The following is a 20,440-nucleotide window of genomic DNA, read 5'->3' on the forward strand; positions in this document are numbered from 1 at the left end:
CAGTGGTGTTTACTGATGTTTTAATACGTTTACCGCTGCTTATTCTGAAATTCAGTCTCAGTCTTCTTCTGAAATCACAAATTAACTGATAAGTTATGTCCTGCCATTATCAGCATTTCTAGTCTCATCAGAGGGAAGGATATGAGTGATGAGAAGCCCAGAATTCAAAAGGTCAGGAAATTATTTGCTAAAAAAATACTGTAATTGCAATATTAGCATTTATTTAATGTTTTGCTTATTTTTAGCCTTAAGATACATTTAGATGAGTTCTATATAGTGTACCACTAATTTACCAGGAAGCTTATTTGCTGTGGGGATCATAAAAAGTTTTTCTTTGATCACTATATACGTGGTGTCCTTAACAGATACTCTAATGGGTATTATATAGATGTTTTTTCTTAAGCAATCTTTGGAAAACAATACAAAATTTAAAAACAAACAAACAAAAAGTCAAAAAGAAAAACCTCCTCTATACAATGGCCAATTTATGCCATTGGTTACAGTCATGACAGATATGAAAGACAAATTATAATAGTATTTGCATCACATAACCAGAAAATTTAAAAACATGAACAAAAGAAGCAAAGGCCCCTAAAGATGTATACAGTCATATATTTATATGTTTCAAGTCCTCAGTGGGTGTATTTAGAAAGCTATCTTTTGTTTTGTCATTGGCATCTTTATGAATAATATCATTAAAAGAAGACTAAAGAATTTATGTTAATATGAAAAATGGAGAATTATGTACAGAATATTTATGATTTAGGAAATGCATTTTTTATTTGATAGGAAGGTATGTTTTTGTTCTATTAATAAAAAAAGTTAATAAAATGCTTACGTCTCCCAAAATGGCATATGCATAGTCTTTTAATAAGTCAATATCAAAGCATTTTTTTCAATGGCTTGGTCATTGACCAATACGCTACTTCATTGGTAAGTATCAACACTTAAGATAAGCTGGCCTAATGTAAAATCAAACCAATAATTTGAATAAAACTCTAACTTGTATCTCACAGTAGATTTAGCTGGTATCTGTTTAGCTAATCAACAATATAAAAAATTCTTGGTATAAACATATATCCAGCAGAAAAGAAATACACAGTTATCCCAAAGTGTTCAATTCTGTGAGTGGTACGTAGGCACAGCTTAGATGGGTAGTGGATTTTTAAAATGAACACATATGTACGAGCATAGTAAACATTACTGCTCCTGATGCAAAACAGATCATTATAAGAGCTGTTGGATACCATTTAGCTTTCAGTGGTGGACCTTTTATAGGCATCATTATGTTGCATTTAGTCAAAAAAGATAAGCTTGTTTCTTTAATTTGATTGCTACACTTAAGGTGATATGAAGAAATTCAGAGATAATATTTTTGGTTTAGTGAATGCAAAATTAATCAAAAATTTTAATGAGTAAAAATTCAACATGCAAATTTCACTCAGTAAAATACTACAGATTTTTAGAAAGACCTGTAATGTAATTCATTCTGACTATTGAAATAACCTAATACTTGAGTATTATTTATTAGGTACAAAAGGACATTGACTTCAGATCTTAAGTCTTATTTGTATGTTAAACCCTACAAACTGTCCTAAGTGTTATCTGGAACAGTTTTCATTGCCATTTAAAATGAAACATAACAACCACATCATAACTGCAGGAGAGAGATGGCAGGTAAGAAGCAAAATATCTGTATGATAATTTATGTGCATACATCCTATTGTCACTTATTCAGATCAGTCACAACTAAATGTCTGAGTACTCTGGTAAAAGTAAAACTTTAGGTCAAACAATTATGCAAAATATGCAGTCATCTCATTAAATAGATATCATATGCATATTAAATACATTTAAAATTTAGATTTCCTCTCATAGCTGAGGGGTTTTTTATCACAGCAATTTTCCATCTTACATTCCATTTGCATATCTCATTCCATTTGTATCAACTTTTTTCAAATTTAAAATACCTAATGGAGTTATCAGGTGACTCTCTACTTCTGTTTTTAGACACTGTGAGATATTTGAAACATCAGCACAGAGTTGGTAGATATGGCATTGTACCACCATGAGATCCATGTGCTTCTGGAGAGATGGAGGCCAGGCAGGATTCCTTAAGGGTTCTAGACATGCCTGCATCTTGTGCTAGGCTCTTCAAGCATGCCTTTATAATCTACCACTTTGGCAGAAAAAATTTGTACTACAACAGATGTGCTTTCTTTTTTGATTTTTTTTTTTTTTTTTTTTTTTTTTTTTTTTTTTTTTTTTTTGGTGGGATTCTCTGTTCCTTTTCATCTTTCCCTTTTTGATTTTGGAATTATCTCATTTAGTGCTCTCTGACCTCATTAAGGGATCCCATAAGTAACTGATACTGGCTTGGGTACCCATAGGAAAGCATGGGAACTAAAAGACAATGTCTAGAGAGGTCTGAGAGGAAAATACACTTCTTTCTGGTTTAACTCCTAAAAACCCAAATTTTGAATTGTGACATTCTACTTGAGTATTTGATTTAGATTATGCAGTTCAGCTACAGAGTGTTATCAAACACAGAATAGTGATACAAATTTGTAAAGGAATACACTGCATATGAATGAATATATTTGCTTTGTTCTTGCTCGTGTGTCTAACAAGCTTGCCAGGCACCTAACACCCACAGGAAATGGACACATTATGTATGTAGTCCAAGACTACAGATGTTTCTGGGAGTGTAGGAAAAGGTTAAGAGATATTTTTATTTATTCAAGTTTTCTACAGAGGAGAGACCAGATGCTCAGCCTGAAAAAAATTATTGTATATAGAAATTCTAAAACTCCAGTAGTAAATATGGTGAAATTAAATATATCATTTGGAAACACAATATGTATTCAGAATTTATATATTATTTACATGCAAAATTATAATGCTGTGTAAAGTAGTTTCAGTAATGTGAATCTGGCAATGTTTTTGCAATCATGTCAGAGTATAAGAACAGAGAACAGAAACACCCATTGCCTTGGAGCCAGAGAAAGGGACATATGAGATACATGATTAAATTACTCCAAGTAGACCCAAGACTGAGGAGAAGAAAATCATCACCATCATACTCTTTGACAAAGAATTAGTCTTTCTGGTTGTTTGCCATAACTACCCCATGGTGCCATCTTTATCCTCCCAAGGAAACCAAAGTGATGAGTGTCTAAATGGACATCAAAAGCACCACAGAACACCACCACAGAAAAGAGGTAGATTCTAGGAAGAATCTGTACAATTTTAGCTGTATTTTTTTTAAGTAATTAGCTGCTTTGAGTATGAGGTTTAATAATATTGTAAACAGACTAGTAATAATAACTTTTATATTCACTTCTATATTTAGAAGTGAATATAACAGTTATTATATATTTATTCTAAGACTTCTTGGTGAAATAAAACAGATTTTATTTGAGTCCTCAGATGTCTATAAGTTCTCAGGATGAAAATGCAGAAAATTTCTTGACATACAAAAAAGTGACTAAAGGGTTTCTTTTTCCAGGTGAGAGACTAGTTTTGAAACACAGTGAACACACTGTGTTTTATGTGTCTTCTGACTCCATCCTTATTTATTTTTTCAGTAATGGAAAAAGCCCAATGGAGTCTGAAATAAATCATTGTCTTATGTACACAGGAATTTCTAAATATTCTGTCACCATTAATTCAAATATAATAAATAATTTCTAAGCAGTAGTGATAATGTTTGAATCTATAGGAAAATTTTTTGTAATATTTTTTGGGATTATAAATGATTGTAAATGACATAATTATTTTCTTTCAAACATGTAATTTACAGAGTGTGTCACTGTGTCTCTTCCTCCTGTAGGTTACCATATTCTATCATGTGCTACAGATTCAAAAAAAGAAGGCACATACATTAGACAGTTGAATCTCTTTTCATTTTTTAAGTATATTTTTAAAGACTACAAGAGTAATTATAATCTCTCTATTTTAATCTCTCCCATTGTCTTTTTTCAATCACGTATGACATCATTTTAAAATGACAAATCATCTTAGATTTGTGGTTTCCAAGATTTTAGAGTTCTTGACTGGAAATTTCTGCAGTTTGATCAATCATTTTTTTTCTGCTTTTACTGTAGTCCTTGTGATAAAACATTAATCGTATGTCAAGTGAACTTTAAGCTGCGTGCTGAACTATAAACTCATCAGCCCTTAAGGAAGACCAGCTCCCAGATTCAGGATCTAAATAGAGCAATCATTTCACAATTGCAAAGTTAAAATTATGGAAAGCAATCTTGATTAGGCATACAAAAGTGCTCCTAGATAAATTGTTTACTTGAGACGGTGACATGATAAATGACTGTATTTCCTCTTCTCTTGTAGGTCTTAGATATCAGCTTTTTGACAAAGCATTGATTATGCTTTTAAATATGTAATTTTTAAAAAGGTATTTTAACAGCTCTTTTCTTTGTTTTGTTTTCTTTTCAGGTTCACAAGATTCTATCTTTTCTATAGTGTGTTAGTGATTTCCAAAGAAAACACAGTTCCTGTAGAATATTTCAGCTTGGATTGGATAGTATCTGAAGAAATTAATCAAAAAAGTTTTTTTAAGTGAATAGCAGTCTCACTTGATCTCAATGAATTTTTGATTAGCTCGTAGAAATTTTACAACAGGAAGAATTTTAGTCTAATCTGAACGGTGCAAGAAATGTTTGTACCTAATTTTGGCAAAATGATGCAGAAACATAAAACGTTAACATGTCAACTTATTGTAACTTTGACTGTTAAATTAAAAAGACTGTCAAAGCCCATACATTCTCACTTTTAGTTTGATCTCACAAGAACTGTTTATTCTTAATGTCAAAAGGAGAAGATGGATTCTGAAAAAAAATATATGTAATAAGCAAAATGCCAAGTATAAAAGACAAGTAGGTAAAATGAACTTTTGTATACTATAATTGAGAATCTTCCCCAGAAATAAAACCAAACTTTCTGAAGGCAACAGGAATTTTATTCTGTATTTAGCTGTTTACATGAAACTGAAATATCTGATATTTTCAAAGAACAGTTAAAATATTTCTATTTTTTTTTTCTTTTACATGAATGCAACTTTTTTTTCCTTCCACTATGAAATTTTGGTCTTAATGATACATACTTAATTTTGTAATCTTCAGAGACTATTAGTCTTAAAATCCATAGCACATATATAAATGAAGCTGCATCACCAGTGGATTTTTCCCATTAAGCTAACTATTGTCCTTATACCAGTCATTTTATTTGCTAGTTTGTCCAGTAACTTGTTATCTGTTATTTATGAAGAGAGTACTGGTCAATACTTAGCAAATAAATACATCTTCAACTTAGTAAGGTACTGTTGGGGCTTGGTCTTGTTGGACAAGTTAATGAATTAATTATTAGCTGCTGGAGCCCTATCTGTGTGGTTTTGTATTCATATACACTTCTACTAATTTTCTAAGTAGCAGATGATTAGATTTAACATCTGACTAGTGTGATGCTACACTGATTCAATTTCAAATTTACTGAGATCTTTTGCCTGCCAGATATTGTTTAACATTTTCCCACTAGCTCTAATTATTATTAAAAAAAAATAAAGTCCTCAATAGAAGGGTTTGCTTATTTGCATTTTCTAAGATAAAAGCATGATCCTCTCACCCAATTTGCTGCTGCATTTCCTGTGACCAGCATCTACTCAACTAAAATAACAACCTTCTACAGTATTTTTTTCTAGACACAATTTTGTTTTCATCTAATACTCATAAAATATTTGGTTCTGAGAACCCTATCCCCTTACTTCTGCATATCATGGCATTTTCTTATTTTGAATACTGAGGTATTAAAGAGAAGATGTGATTACTTAATGAACTATGGATTTTAAATGTTGAGTGTATCAAATTTGACATCACATATTTTGGTTGATAATTTTTTTGGTTGCCCTCTTTCATGGGAATGTAAAATCTAGAATCTGTTTCTCTTTCAGGCTGTTCTGTGTTCTTTTCTTGTTGTGTTGCTTCCATAATAATTCATCAGAATGTAAGCATCTGTGCTGATTTTGACTGGAGTAGTTAATTCCCTTCACACTGATTAACATGGGTTATGTTTTGTATTTGTGCTGAAAACAGTGTTGATAATACAGGGATGTTTTTGTTCTTGCTGAGCAGTGCCTTCGCTGTATCCCATACTGTCACACTCACAAGGGGGCTGGGGGTGAATGTGAAGTTGGGAGGAGACACAGCCAGGATAGCTGACTCCAAATGACCCAAGGGATATCCCATATCACATGGTGGTGTGCTCATTTTATGAAGCTGGGGAAGAAGAAGGAAGGAGAGATGTTTGGAATGATGGCGTTTGTCTTCCTGCGTCACCATTACTCCTCATGGGGCCCTGCTCTCCTGGAGGCGGCTGAACACCTGCCTGTCTGCCTGTGGAAGTGGTGAATTAATTCCTTGTTTTGTTTTGCTTGCATGTGTGGCTTTGGCTTTCCTATTAAACTGTCTTTGTCTCAATCTATGAGTTTTATCACTTTTACCCTTCCATTTCTCTTCCTCTTCCCCCTGGTGAGGGAGTGAGAGTGCCTGTGTGGTGCTTAGTCACCAGCTTGGGTTAAACCACAACAGTTTCTTTGATCTCTGAACAGCAAACTGAGCATCCACCAGCAGAAAGTTTCAAAAGCTGTGAAAAGCTGTTTCAAAAGCTACTGAAAAGTAGCAATAGCAGTCAGCCATAAATGGTAGTCAACAGAAAAGCTAGGAAAGGCAAGGTAATATGCTTTTAAAAATTAAGTTATGTATTTCACTACCAAAATCCTTGATAAAATATATGCTATGTCATTAAATACATTATTTAAATATCAACAATGCTTTTAAGTATATGAAAGAGAAAAAAAATAAATTATTTTTAAAAGTTACCTGTAAGCGTTAAGTACAAATATCTTTGCTTCTGAATAAAACCTTTAAAGTGGTCCAGAACATATTTACCTATGCTTCTCCTCCTTCTTGGAAACTGAATAGTCCATATTCCATATACAAAGGGATACAGATCACTCTGTTTGAAGTACATCTCATGCTATCGGATTTCTATATCAAATTCCACAGCCTAGTGCTTGAGACACAGCTCTAATGGCTTTAGCATTTTTTACTGTCTCCATATCCACTGTAAAGTAGCATGAATGCCACAAAAGAAAGATTTTTCTCACTCCTGTTATGGTTTTCCCTTGCAGGTTTCCAAAATTACATAAATCATCCCAAATAAATAAATAGAAAAGCTTTTATATTGAAAATATGAAAAATACTTGTGAAAGTTACTGTAAAAAGATTGCTTGGATATAAAAAAATATTCATTTCACATCACTAGATAACAGGATAGCAAACAAAGCAGGGGCGGGTCTGAGGTCAAAACGGGGTTCAGGGCTTTGTAAGTCCTGAAAGTCTACAAAGGAGGAGGTGTCTCAGCCTTCTGGGCAGTCATATCCAGTCCTTAACTATTCATGAGACACGCTACATCAAATTCAAACAATTCTGTGTGATAATAGGCTCTGTCACCTGATCTCTGTAAAAGACCTAAGTGATCACAAATACCACAGGAGAGAGGACCTTCCAATTCTAACATCTTTAGTCTGATAACCAAAGTCACACTGAAGTCAGAAAGTGCTGTTCTTCCAGTGGAGGGACAGGTACAGAGAATTGGATATCAGGATTCAGGCTTGTTTTAAAAGCCCTACTCTCTGCAGAGAGACAGTTCTTTTCCACAGTTCTTACGGTAAGTAAAGTCATAGAAGCATGGAAAGCTTTGGGTTGTGAGGCACCTTTAACAGTCATCTAGTCCAAGTCCTTTGCGACAAGCAGGGACATATTCAACTAGATGATGCTGCTCAGAATCCCATCCAACCTCACCTTGAATATTTCCAGGGATGGGACATCTACTACCTCTCTGGGCAATCTGGCCCACTGTTTCACCATCCTCACTGTAAAAAATGTCTTCATTACATGCAGTCTGAATCTAAACTCTTTTAGTTAAAACTATTAACCTTTGTCCTATCATTACATGCCCTACTGAAAGTGTGTTCCCCCTCTTTCTTACAAGCCCTCTTCCACAATAAGGTGTCCCTGAAACCTCTAACTGAGGGGAGGGGAAAAAATCAAACCTTTGTTAGTACTACCACTATTTATTTGTTGTATAAATCTTACAAGAGCATTTCTACATCAAGTAGATCTACAAAGTGCACCGAGCACTGCATTGTCAGTTGAGGGAGTTGATTGTCCCACATTATTCTGCACTGGTGTGGCCTCAACTTGAGTACCATGTACAGTTTTGGGGGCCACAATATAAGAAGGATATAACACTATTAGAGAGCATCTAAAGGAGGGAAGCAAAGATATTTAAGGGCCTTGAGGGGAAGCTATATGGGGGCTGAGGTCACTTGGTCTGTTCAGCCTGGAGAAGAGGAGACTGAGGGGACCTCATTGCAGTCTACAGCAGCTTCCTCTTGAGGGGAAGAGGAGGGGCAGGCACTGATCTTTCTCTGTGGTGACCACTGTCAGGACTCAAGGGAACACAATGATTGTATGATTCTACAGGCACACAAAAGCACCCTACATTCCTAAGTTTACAGTATATGTTTGGGATGGGTTTTCTGAGTTACTTTTTAAATTTTTTATTCCTTTTCTAGATTGAAGAATGAAATGAAAAGAAGTTTTACATCTTCCAAAATAAAAAAAAAAAGGAATATTTTAAAATTAGTACACCACAACATTTCTTAGAGCAAAATAACACTGTTTACATCTTGCATAAGAATTTAAGCTTCTGAAGATTTGAGAATTCTGTATCTAATCTGATGGATAACATCAACAATATTTCCATGTTCATATCTTTCTGATGACTCTACTAACTGCCAGAGTAAAACTAATCTCCCTTAGTAACTCTTTCATGCCTTGGCCACCCACCTATGCAACCATGCCTTTTTGAGCTTTGAGCAGAAAAGACCATATCCTAATAGCAGGTTCCAAGAATGGCAAGGGCAAGTCAGCAAACATTAGTAGCTAATCCAAGTGAGGATCAAATAAACTCCAAAATTCAGATGATTTGGATGACACAATCACTCATGATGGTGATCAAGTCTCTCACTCGTTATATACTCACATTTATTAATTAAACTGGAAAGTGTCAAACTAAAACTGGTAAGATGAAGTTCAATTACCTTGTTGAACTAGTTCTTTAATTAATCCAGGGGTTTAAAAGTATTCAGAAAGGGATTGGACATGTAGCTAATAAGTAAGTTCAGAGTTCAGGAATATATCACTGATAGAATTGCTAAAGGTTTAGGAGGGATATAAAAATCTCATGATTCAAGAAATCAATCAATTTTTAGGCAGTGAATTAAACTGAGGGTCTTTAACGTGTAAGTTTCATGTGTGCATTGGGTTCAGGTGTAAAGGTAAGATCTCCTCATCTTTTGACACAGGAGATTTTAATCTTATTTTCTCTTGCTGTCCTGCTGTTGAGGGGGAGGGATGGAGTGGCTGATGGGCATCTGGCAGCCAGCCAAAGCCAACCCAGCCTCTTATGTTCCTTCTTACACACCAATTCAGAACAAACATCTTTTAAATCTCAGGAGTGTGTTGGAAAAGGATAACACTTATCTACTGAGTAATGGACAATTAAGTTCAATTCCCTTCAGGGTTTGATTTGGATATTCTTGTGTGCATTCATGTGAACATGTTGAGAAGTTAATAGAGGTGTTGAACTGCAGTTGAGAGTATCGCAAGGTTGAAGTGCAACATCCTGGTAAAATTCAGGTTATCTTTGGTCTTTCAATTTTCCTTCTAAAGAAGCAGTTACTTACCCATCGACTCAGGAAGAAAGTAAGAAATGTAAAGGCTTCCTTAAAAGTATTCTAATTAAAATATAAGTAGGAGTAACTCCTACAATTTTTATACATCTATTCAGTAGGTCTAAAATAAGTAAACAGAATTTAATAGTCTATAAAACAAAGCAAACTTGATTGAGCAGAAGTGGTCAACTAGATTCAAGTTTTAATCTCACTGAAAATAGTGATAAAAATATCTTATACTTTATTCAACAAGTCATTAACAAATTTACATATGATTTATGAACTAATTGTTTTTTTGTCAAATGATAATTTTTCCTTGTCAAAATGCAAAACTGTTCATGCAATCTACTATTTTAAAACAATGATCATAGGTCAAGGCTGAACATTGTTAATTGAACAGCTGCTTTGAACTAAACAATAAAGCACTCATCAGGTTCTGGTATGATCACTATATTCTGTACAAAACATGTTTCTAAAAACTGCCATCATCCATTATCAGTGTAAAACTTATTATACAACTCTCCACTTTTTTCTAGCATCAGAAATGAAACAGATAACTAATTATCTTTTCTAAAGCAGTCAATTTGTTTTAAGGCATAAAAATATCAAGAACTTCAAATGATAAGTAAGAAGAATGAGATATTGCACTACATACAAATAGTCTTTAAAAATCTGTAGGATGTGGATTTCCCTGCTTCTTGGAGAGAAAAACTGATAAGAACAAAACATATCAAAACAATAACCTTGAGAGAACTTGAAAGAATCCTAGGTCCTTAAAGTAACTAGATTAAAAAAAAAATGAAGTAAGCAGTACATATTTTTATCCTTGAGCAGCTGGAACATTGTGACAATATAGTCTGTTGTTCTCATCTTAAAACTGGGTAAAGATTGACAATATATTTTATGAGATCTTGGAGCTTTCAAAGCACCAAAGGAGAGGAACCTGCTTCTTCCAGTTTTCCCAGAGTTCTAACACTGACTTCACACTGGAGCTAGTCATTTGCACCCTTCTCTCTGAATTTATTTAACCACCCCAATGGAGAACTAATGCTTTAAAAATAAACCCGAGTCAATTCAGTTAGCAAAGGGAAGCATATTCACAAAGTGATATGCCTGATGAGTGCCAGAGCCAATGGAAAAAAGAGAAGGATCCCACAGCCAAAATCAGAGGAACATGGGAGACGGGTTTGCTTCTGTGAGTGACAACAAGCTTTTATGATTTGGACTATCTTTTGTAACTTTGCCTTAATGTGTGAAAATAGCACAATATGTAAAGGAGAGATGCCATATTTTGCTTATCACCAGTGTAGGTGCCAGGAACTTCCAGAACAGCTTCAACTTATACTAAATATTCTGCATCATTTTGGAATTCATCCATGAGCAAAAGGCTTGTGACATTATCACCACACACTTTATTTCTGTTCTGGTATAGAGATAAATTTGTAGTAGCAGGGCATATGAAAGAGAACAAACTGTATGCATATATTTCAGAATCTATGCTTTTAATATGAAAAACTCAGTCTTTTAATACTGAGTAATGGCAACCAATAGAATAAAACCAACCAGTTCATCAGCTAAATTAGCTGCGATAGCTAAAACAAGCAAACCAAAATCCCATGGACTTTATTTCATTCATATTCTTCCAGAAATCTTTCACTCAGAGTTGGAACCAACTTAATTTTCACACAGTCACTTTAAAGGAGACCATATAAGCAGAGTATGAAAGAAAGAGCAAGAGAGGGAAGAGAGGATGCTAGAGTAAAGGTGTCTCTCCTCCAATGTCTATCTTTACACATAGAGGTTTGGAGCATATGGTATTTCAAGGCAAAGCCTGAATCCAGTGCAATGAAGAAATAAGTATGAATAAAGACTTCCTCTTTGACCACTGCGGTGAGAAATTAAGCTCTGAATTTCTGATATCCATTGTGAAATGCCCTTGGGGGTGTGGTGGGTACAAAAGCAATGAAACAGATGATCAAATAAAATGCAAAGTGGAAGATAAGAAAACCAGGATATAGTGGAAAATATTTTACATTTGCAGATCTAAATTCTGGAAAAGACAGATCTAGGGAAAAAAGTTGTGGCTCTTGAGGTGCTTTTTATCCCATCAAATCATAAATGTGACTCTAGAATGGTCTTCACAAACATAGTGAAATAAAGGGTTCTAAATTAATGTATCTATTACATAAGTACAATTTATGTACTATATAAACATAAATAATAAAACCATGTAATTTTCAGTCTCATAGCAGATAAATTATTAATTCTATATTGATTACTACATATGAAATGCCATAGCAAAACTTCTAGCAGGAAAATGAAAAGCATTTTTTAAGAAAAGGATACTTGAGTTTAAAATAGAAGATAAGGTCCCACTTTCAAGGGACAAAAATCTGAATTAAAAATTTGAACTTGGAAAGTATAGATAATATTACAGAAGTGTGTTAGCTGCCTTATTCTAACCTTCACTTTTCATAATCTTCTAATAACTGTTCTAACAAAGAAGAAGTACTTCCAAAATGAAGAAAGAAAAACCACAATAATTTCAGAAAAGAGATTTTAAAAGATTCTGTTACTTTTGCTGAAATCGGGTAAGAAAATGCAACTAGTGTTTGTCTCTGTATTTAGGATTGGATAATAGCTATGTTCACATAAAATGAGTATCTGTAGATAGTAATTGGACTGCCAGGTCTGCAACTAGCATTTGCCTTTTAACAAATGGGTTTAAATAAAAATTAATTTATAATAGAAATAGGATTCCACCTAGCTGATCAATTTACAGTCATCAAAGGATAGGTTAGTCTGTGTTATCTTGATTCCCTATCAGAGCCATGTTGACTGACATTAACAGAATCAGATAGGGGAGTAAACAAGACTTTTAAAGGAAACAATCATTACTGTAAACAGGATATCTCACAAAAAAGATACCTACATTTCATACCAACATAAGGAGTTAGAGTTGTTACTTTTTAGTACTGGAACTGATAAACACAGTAAAAAAAAAGCCTATGTAAAAAGTTTAAATCCATTTTCCTTACATTTTATGTATATATGCTTTATAAAAATGTTAAATATAAGTTCTTCAAACCACTAAGTCTCATAATACAAAGTGTGAAATCAGTTCAAAATTATTCTTCAGACACAATCCATTCAACAGGGCAGAAAGTGAATAGGATTTTTTAGAACATTCAAAGTTGGTCTTGATTTGAACCTTTCTTCAAATTTAACTTTGAATTCAATATCAAGAATAACTGGCCACTACTCTAAATACCAATCTGAAAAAATAGACTTTGTCTAAGAAAACACATTTTTTGCTAAAAAACCTGCCATACCAACAACCAAACATAAAGCACAATAAATAAATAAATTTGTTTGTGTGCCAAAGGTTATAATTATTTTTTTAAAAAGTAACTCATGTTTTTGATTTGACTTCTTCATGGCTTACTATCAGTTAAAAGATTTCTTACAGCTGCACCTCATAAACCATTGTTAAGAGCCACTTCCATATATATCTGGATTACATTAGCATAATAATGTAACCTGGTGTTACAGCATGTTGATCGATAACATAGTGCAGTTCTAAACAACAAAATGTTTAAACAAAAAACAATATCCAATAATAGACTGGGAAAAAACCCAAGCAAACTAGATTTAATTTCCCTAGACAACCATAAAGAAAACTTTAGATACAGAAAGATTAAATCTACTTCAGGCAAAACACAGGGCAAGAGAAAAGGTTTCTAAAACCTCCACATAAAATTGAACAATCGTTTCAAATGTAATTCCAACTTTCAGTATACCCAAAGCTGAAAACCTACCAGCATATTGCTAATTACAGGTGCAAATACTATGATAGAAATAGAAACTTGTCTAGCATTTTTGTAGGTGAGGGATTTTTGTAATTTTATAATTCTAGTAATTTAGTTGATATCCTGAAAAAAAAAGTGATGTTAAAAAAAATTATTCATAGATAGAACTGCAAATATGGAACGGTTAAGTAAAAAAAAAAAAAAATTATGAGACAATGATTAATTAGGGGGGTCTTAGAAAGGTAGGATAGAAATGGATAAAACAATTTTATTGAGTGCTCAATGAAATGAAGTAGATAAATTGTAGAAAACAGTTTGATAGTGAAAGTAATATTATGAAAAGAGGAAGTTACAAATACATTCAGTACTTATTTTTCATGCAAAACTGTAGTCAAATCCATAGATTTTCATCTAATTTCAGAAAAGCAAGATATCTCCATTATAATTTTTTACCTTCCCTATAACCAAACTGGTATAATTTATAATACACTTCCTGATAATGAGACTTGTCCATAGTATTTATATGTGGAAACATAATACTTTTTGGTAATATTTACTATAGTCTTTCATTTGGGAGAAAAAGTTTAACTGATTTATTTAGTGGATACTGTAATTTTTCATATTTCTCTGTATTTTGGACAGTCAAGAGGTTTAATTGATTTTTCTATTTTTTTTGTGTGTGAGGGGGGAATGGAGGATCTTGTGATGTTTTTACATTTTAAGTATTTTTTTCAATTCTATATTTAAATACGTTTTCACTTCCCATACTCATTCAAAATCACACAGGAAATAAAAATAATTAATAGGAACTATTACAGCCATGATTCTTTTTCACATGGTCTGGTATAACATGTTTATAATGGAACTAGGCAAAGAATATTTTTACGATTATCAATATTCAAAAGGCTATGAAATATATTACCATGATTAACATGCCACTGTGCTTTTTTCATCCAGATTATATTTATAGAGCTGGAATACCAAGTATCATAGTATGTAATGAAGGCAGTAACCTAAGAAATTACTGAGCTTCAAATTAGGAAAAAAACCCAAACATTACTTTGACTTAATTCCAGATTTTACCATGACAAAAAATGCGTGTCAGTGGTTTCTATTAGAAAATTATGTCCTTTAGTATTTACCATTTCCTTCAAACTGTATAAATCTTTTTGGAATTACGGACAACTATTTTCTAAATGACAACTGAAATAGTGCAATATATGATAATTAACAGTACAGAAATAGCCAAAAATGCAGTTGTTGTCACCACTCATGATATTGACATTTTGAAGTGTGTCAGTTCCCTTTGGGAGTATATAGGTCTGCTATGCACTTTACAGCACCTATCTCCTCTCATTCCCCTCATATCTTACTTATGTAATATCTCTCCAAAACATTCCTCAGTTTTGTATGTATCATTTACTATTTAGATCATCACACTAGGCCCTTTTCATTTTTCTTTTTCCAGCACCCAGCATTCCACCCAAAAATATGAGCTCAATTCTTTCTAGATAGATGCTGGTTACTCTGGAGAAGCTCTCTCATCAACAACTTTAATCACCTTGTAAAAAAGTGTTAGAGAAATGTCCACCTGCAGACTTTAGCAGTAGAAGTCTTTATTGGTTTCTTTCAGACCACAGTTGAGAATGAACAGCTTTTATCTAATAAAAGATTAGAATTAGAAAATCTCAGTTAAACTTAGTTTACTTATATAATTTTAGTATGGTGGATATATGGAGAGTGTCAGCAAGAAAAGCAAATCTATTTTACCTCAGAGGAGCTTCTAATATTCTTTAAAACTAGATAAAATACACATTCATTTCTGTGCACAGCTTGTTTCATATTATAAGGCAGCAACATTTAATGAGCAAAATTACCTCAGTTCTTTGTACATAGGTTACAGACATACAGAAGCTAAATTTTTTATACACTGAAAACTAGATGTGTAGGATATATGTTTTACAATGCAAAATGGAAGCATATTGGACCATATAAAAAAAGCTATAATTTCATGGCTGAATTTGTAAATCTTAATGAAAAAGACACTTCTGCGTAACTAATTCTTTTGCTACATTTACATCCTAAAGACTTGCACTGGATACAGAAGAAATGACATCAGATTTAGAGAATTTTTTAATGCTACTAACCCTTAAAAAGGATCTCGGGGGGGGGGGTGTGGTGGCTTTTTGGCATTGTTTTTGGTTTAGTTTTTGTGATTTTTTGGTTTGGGTTTTTTTGGTAGGCAATGTCTCTCGTCCATATCAACATATTCAGGGATTTCCAGTATATTATTGACATTAATTTGTTCTTAAGTTTCAGGCATCAAAACAATTTGAATGATAAAATATTAATTTCCAACTGTGCGATGTAACATAATCTATAGGAGTCGCTTTTCAGAAATAAGGAACCACAATCATAATATAAGAGAAATATTAGAGAGACAGAGAGAAAAGTTCTCTAGGTCAAGCTGTATGCCTGATCTTCTTTCTAATTAGTGTATATGTAAATACACGTACACACCTATATTTGCACAAAACCTCAAAGGTTCCTTTTGGCTTTCTGCAGACGTACCAGTTAAACTAGAAGGATCATGACTTTCTCCAAAGATAATAGAAATAGTCTATTCACACAGGAACCAAATGTTCAGGTTTTAGTTTAGTGACAATATATTTAGTTCCAGATATATTCTGATTCAATTATCAACTTTATAAGGTATTTTTATTGATACTGTCAATTGCAACAATACAAGGTGAATTTAACAGCTGGTTTAAGGGTTACCTTTATGTCATGTAAACAGGTCTAACAGTTAGACAACCCTGTAATAGAATGATGCTTTCCCATAGACTATAACTTTCTGGGACAAGACTATTATTGTGATCATTCTATTCCTTTCTATCACTGAAACATAGATGGAAAACTAATGGCCACAGACAGTGCTGGCCTGTTGTGTTACAGTGCAAAGATGGCCTCCACAACAAAAATCAACTTTTCTTCCTAGGTTATTTCAAATGCCATTAAGCAATTTAACGACACAAAGAAAAGTGAATAAGTAAAGTTTTTGTTTCTCAGAGATGACCACACTCATCTCATTACAAAACTATCGTGTGCACTCCTCATATTTAGGTAGTTACCAGCTAAATCTAGTTACCAGTTTTTCCAAAGATAGATAATAAACTCAGAGGTTGTAAAAGAGGTTTATCTTGCACTACATGAGAAGTAAACAAGCTAGTCCAATATCCATCAGCCACTTCAACTGGCCATTCAGTTCAAGGAAAGATATCCTATGGAAGGCTGATAATGGGAAAGTCTCTTGCTAATGTCAGTTACTAGAAAGTTGCCTCCACCTTAAAATATAGCTGAAGTTTTAGTTGGTTGCTTGTGTTTCATTTAGTTTGGTTTGGTTTGGTTTTGGGTTTGGGTTCAAAATCCTTACAATTTAACTTCAGATTTCCCTTCTAGCTAGCTATTCTTTCCAAACTTGTAAAAACCTTGGCTTCTTTGCAGTAATGTAAGCATAAATTCAAGAGACAAGTGGCACCTTGTCTGGGCTAGCACATTCTTTTATCAGTTTTAATTATATACCTTTCTCTCTCAATCAGTATCTAGACTTTCAAAATCATATCAAAATATTCCTAAGAGTATAGAACAATTGATATGTTTCAGCTTTGCATTTATAAGAAGAGTGCCAAGAATTTTATTGCTTCAGTGTATTTTTTCATAAAGCAAACTTTTCAGATCTAAAAAAAAATCTGTTTAAATGTCTTGTCTACTCAGAATCCATATAGAGCTGAATATGTTTACCTATACATTTCATTCTGTTACATTTCTTTCAATTATCTGTTTCTCTTATCTACAAGTTTTGCTTGTAGATATTTATTATTGTGTCCCTATCAATTTTCAGTTCAAGATTCTACATACCTTCTGTTTACAGCTTTGCAGTATTTATTTTTTTGTTCATGCAGTGAAAATTTTCCTATTAAGAATCATTCAGTTCTGTTACCTATCTCACGGTTTTCCACTTTTGTTGATGGTGCCTTCTTTCTTTATTTAATTGACGTTTTTCTCTCCTTCATCTGCTTTGGTATTTGTTCCTGTTGCTTTCTGTATCCTTATCTCCTCGTTGGTCTTTGTCTAGGATTTATACCTTTTATATTTTCACTTTCTTTAAGAACTGAGAGTGTCATCCTGTTTGGTTTTGTTCACTAGTCCCTAAATTTTGAAATTAAATTCCTTTATTTCTTATCTTTCCAGGCAAATAATGGAGATGTCTAGAGAGCCATGGAGCAGCTGAAATAAAAATCAATGAGATAAGACACTTGAAGTTTTTTCAAAAGTGCAGAATCCCTAATTTGATCCTAATCAGCTCACAGTATCTGCTCTGGTTGAAAATTTGGACAGAAAGTGAACAGTGGTGAGAGGAGAAAAATGTGTATTCTTAGGGCATAATAAACAGCCTGAGCTGAAAAAAATCAGAGCTGTGATTGATAATGGAACTTTTTGAGGTACAGTAAATGATTCATTGTCTCCCTATCAACAAGTCCTGGTCTACATCAATATCCAAAAAGACATAAGCAGGAGAGTGAAAAAGAAATCTTTGTAAATTTCAATTTTCAGAGTTAGTTGTGAATGAAGACTGCAAATATTCCACTGTGACATGTCTTAAAGCCCTGATAACCAAAAAATCAAAGAGAGCTTGCCAGATTTAATCTAGAACCTCACAGAGCTGACATTTTTTTCTTTATTTTGTTAGTAGAGTCTTCTTACTTGAGCAACTGTTATATTTGTAAATGAAAGGTACAGAATTAACTTGGAGTTAGATACTCCAACTGCTGTTTGAAATGGCAGTAATCTAAATGAATTGATAAAATACTCTGAAAGGGTGTTTATATGGTTTAAGAAGGAATTTTTCATATGAGAAACAAAAAGAAAAAAAGGATACACATGCATGAAGTTAAATGGAGTTTAATACAACAAAATTTGAATTCAGGAGGGAGAATCAACACACTGTTGTGGCATTTTGCCCAGACAAGACATTGGCACTAGTTTTGGGCACCCTGCACTACATCTTGTAGTACTGTAGATCACCTAAAGGGAGAGGAAGTGAGAAAAGACAGGGCAAGTAAAACAAGTCTTACAGTCAGGAAATTCTATAAGTGGAAACCCTGACATAGCAGAAATGGAGGAGGAAGGAAGTAAAAGCAAAGAAAAAATGTGGGGCTTTTTTTGACTTCTGGTTTTGAGGAGAATGAATATGAGAAAGATTGGAGCACTTGCTCCAATAATAATAGCTTAATAGTTTCCCAAAAAACATAAGGTATGGAGCTTGGCTGGGAGATAGTAAAGGATCCAACATACATATATATAAGTGTTCTGAAAAAAATATGGATAAATTTCTGAGGACCAGGAGAAGGAAAGGGTCTGAGTCAGAAAAAAAGGCTTACGGTAGCTACCAGGGTGGTATTAGTTGACACGACAGTATTAACAGAATAGCCTAATAGCTGCCTGTTTGACACAGACTGATATCTATTAAAAGGAGAAAAATATATGTGTCAGAATAAGAAATACAAAAGCAAACAGAACTATTAAATGAGGACACTGGAAGCTTCTGCTAGTGCCAACACTTATTCTTTGCTGGCCTTTCTTCATAAAAAAATCTGTAAAATAAATTTGACAATTTAGCACATGGAAGATGTAAATTATAATCCTTTCACTTTAAAAATAGAAAGTTTTAGAGGCAAAATCTAGTCTTCTAGAAATATATTTTCCCCCTTTTAAAATTAGAGATTGTTAGCAGTTTACTTAGTGCTTTTTATATTTTAAGAACATAAAATTAGCAAAGTATTCTTAATTTTGCTTTGGATTTTGTTGTTGGTATTGTTTTGATTTGTTTTTATTTATCCAGTGTCCTGAATGGTTTTCAATAAAATTTTAGATGTAGAGAAAAGGATGGATAATTCTATGATTTCAAAACTCTAAAATAATACTAAAAAAAAGTAAATTATTCAGAAAAAATACACCTTAAATTTGTGACTGGTTTTGAGCAACAACACTATGGGTTTTGAGCTAAAACACATTTGCTTATGTTGTCAGTAATACCAGGCACATTTATTATGGAGAGACAGGTATCTGAGAATGTTGTCAGGCTAGGGGCAGGCATTGGTGGGGTGCTCAGCTCACCCATATGGGTGTTCCTTCCCCAGGTGGGGAAAGCACTCATTCAGCTCCTTCTGTGGTCCTGCAGACCACTGAGACAGGTCCAACTCCTATGCATGGCCAGACAAGCCAGTTTGGCTTCTTGTTCTGGCATGTCTGATGGTTTTCCATGCCCTTCCTAGTTACCAGAGCCTCTCCCCAGAGCCAAGCAAACAGAAAATTCAGCTACCTGTAATTGTAACAGTATTTAATATGAATGAATATTAAGGACTAATTGTAATTTTACACATTTTTACAGTCATTTTTCTCTCTGCTTTTACCAAAGTTGGACCAAAGAAATTAATTTTAATTTTATAGTCAGCGTGAGTCTGTTGATTAAGTACCAGATTCAAACCTTTGGAAGTACTTGAGTGAGGAGCCAATACCAAATTATATTTAACACTAGGGGCATGCTGAAATTTTAAAGAACTACATATTAATCTACTTAAAATATTTTTTCTCTCTAAGGGGAATAAATGTTAAAAACATAGGCATAATCAGGGAGTCAGATATTTTAGGAGACCAATTCACCAACAGAGAACAGGTAGCGGATGTCTCCAGTAATTTCAGTTAATTTCTCCTATTCAGCTCAGCAGCACTGATCAGGTAACCTGCACATTTAATT

The 20,440-nt window shown here is 33.5% G+C and overlaps 1 protein-coding gene across 1 annotated transcript in view; it reads right to left on the minus strand.

Annotated features, from left to right (window-relative positions):
• The window catches only part of CSMD3 (CUB and Sushi multiple domains 3), a 611,488-nt gene that overhangs the window by 502,628 nt on the left and 88,420 nt on the right, over positions 1-20,440 (minus strand).

The sequence above is a fragment of the Corvus moneduloides genome, chromosome 1 (genome assembly GCF_009650955.1).
Source record: "Corvus moneduloides isolate bCorMon1 chromosome 1, bCorMon1.pri, whole genome shotgun sequence".
In the NCBI taxonomy this organism is placed as follows: domain Eukaryota; kingdom Metazoa; phylum Chordata; class Aves; order Passeriformes; family Corvidae; genus Corvus; species Corvus moneduloides.